The sequence below is a fragment of the Lepisma saccharinum genome, chromosome 27, assembly GCF_977018435.1.
Source record: "Lepisma saccharinum chromosome 27, izLepSacc3.1, whole genome shotgun sequence".
Classification (NCBI taxonomy): domain Eukaryota; kingdom Metazoa; phylum Arthropoda; class Insecta; order Zygentoma; family Lepismatidae; genus Lepisma; species Lepisma saccharinum.
This window is the reverse complement of record NC_139255.1, coordinates 12,903,971-12,906,091: the sequence shown is the minus strand read 5'-3', so window position 1 is coordinate 12,906,091 and position 2,121 is coordinate 12,903,971.

Sequence of the window (2,121 nt, the reverse complement as noted above, 5' to 3'; positions counted from 1 at the left end):
TATTGTAATGTCGCATAATGTTATGTAATAACCTGTTCCATAAGAATGATGCAATAGTTTACCCTTATAAAAATACAATAAGGGCAGCTTAATATGGGGGCATCACGATATTATGTAATATCACGTAATTTAACTCGTAAGAAATTATGACACTCGTACCAAGTACGAGATGAAAAATCACAGATTTGCAATAGTATAAAATCGACAAAAACATCGTCAAAATAGGTTTTCCACTGTGGTTAAATTAATAAAAACAATAGGCCTCGACACTAGTACCAAGTATGAGGTGAAAAAAACACAGATTTGCAATAGTATAAAATCGACAAAAACATCATCAAAATAGGTTTACCATTGTGCTTAAATTAATATAAACAAAAGGCCTCGTACAATCAACAGCAAATGAATTAGGAGAAAAAAGATTTTCTCGGCGAAATATGAATTGGCAATGCTGCGAACACCGAGGCAATCTTGATAAGACGCTTGAGGAGCGTGAAGCAAACTTTCCAGAAAAGCACAACTCAACTCCAGTATCGAAGGTCATGCTACACGTGGATTGGCAACTTCCGGGAGCATGCTGTCTGTCTACACAATTCTCCCCAAATGCCTGTTTGAAGATGAACCTTCTGCTCGCATTTTATTTTTCAAATGTACTTCTGACATTGTTGTCATTTTACAATTATTTGTATTTGTTCTTATTTTGCTTTGCTTTTATGTCACCTTTACAATTAATCGAAACTATGAAGACGGATGATAATGAGATTAAATTGATGAAGAGATACTTAAAAAAGAGATTTCCAGACCAGGACTCGAACCCGGAACCTAAAGCGGATAAGGTGGGGAGACCGTCTTTAACTCCCGGCCATGAACTGGAGTATAAAATATGTAATTGCTCAGGAGTATTTTTTGTCGGACACTTAATTTATAAGGGACACACTTCGTTCGGTGGGGACAAGCCACGTATTGTTTGAGAGGAGGAACACATCTCGTTCATATACTAGATACAATCATGGACTATACTTGAAATGTGACGTGCTAAACAATACTTTCGGAGATCAGTTGGACATAGCAATTTTGATATACACGTTGCATTTTCTCTACTTATTCATTATGCCTCATAGCTAATCTCGCAACAACGCAAAATGTTTTAATTGACTCGAATTCACAATGACTAATATATACTGGACCTACATATTTTAAATGCAAAATCTAGATGACGAAAATATGCCTCAACACGAAATGAAAATGCAATATTCATTCAATACACTAAAAAAGCTAACCAAAGCAGACTTTTAACAACATTACACACGTAACGTTTCCATCCTCTAACAGGGTTTTTGTTGGAGTAAGATTCACATGGCGTAATAGGATTATCATTCACTACAAAGCAATAGCTATAAACATGAGATAAACCTGAAATGAGGGGTTAGAATTCACCATAAGAGAAGTGCAGCAGGTAAAACAAAACACATATGTAAGGAAGAGGTGTGTAAGTGTAAGTTTCTATGTGAAAATTGACTGAGTGGTAGCACTAGACGATTTTACGTCAGGGATCCTAGGTTCGAATACCGGTCTGGGCATTGGTGTTGTTTCTGAATGTTCTATTTATTTTATCTTCATTCATCTTCGTTGTTGCGATTGCCCCAAAGTGGAAGAAAAGCGACGCTAAATAAAACGAAAAATATATGTGAAAATTAGAAGGTTAATTAAGAGCTGATAAATAAAATATACTCTATGAGCGATGTTCGATAGAAGTTCTGTTAAGATGTGAAACCTGTAAGAAGCAAATAGCGAAGTTGTGTGAAGGATTGAAGATAAGCTTCGATCACATGGTCACCTGGATTGTCTCGAGCTGAACCAGTAAATGGGCGATGTTTAATCCCCAAGGCCATTCTGCAAAACGAATGCCAAAAGAGGTTCGTGTGTGGATTTGGTCAGCATGAAATTGTTGAGTGATGATAAGTGAATGGTATTTTTTCTGTTTTCGTTATTTTACGTTGCTTTTCTACCTCTGGATCTTGAATGACGAATAAATTAATTTTGTGAAGTAATAAACACAAAAAAGCCAACCCCGTGACTAATTGGTTAGCGCACGCGCTTCGAAGTAAGGTGAGGATGTGTCAT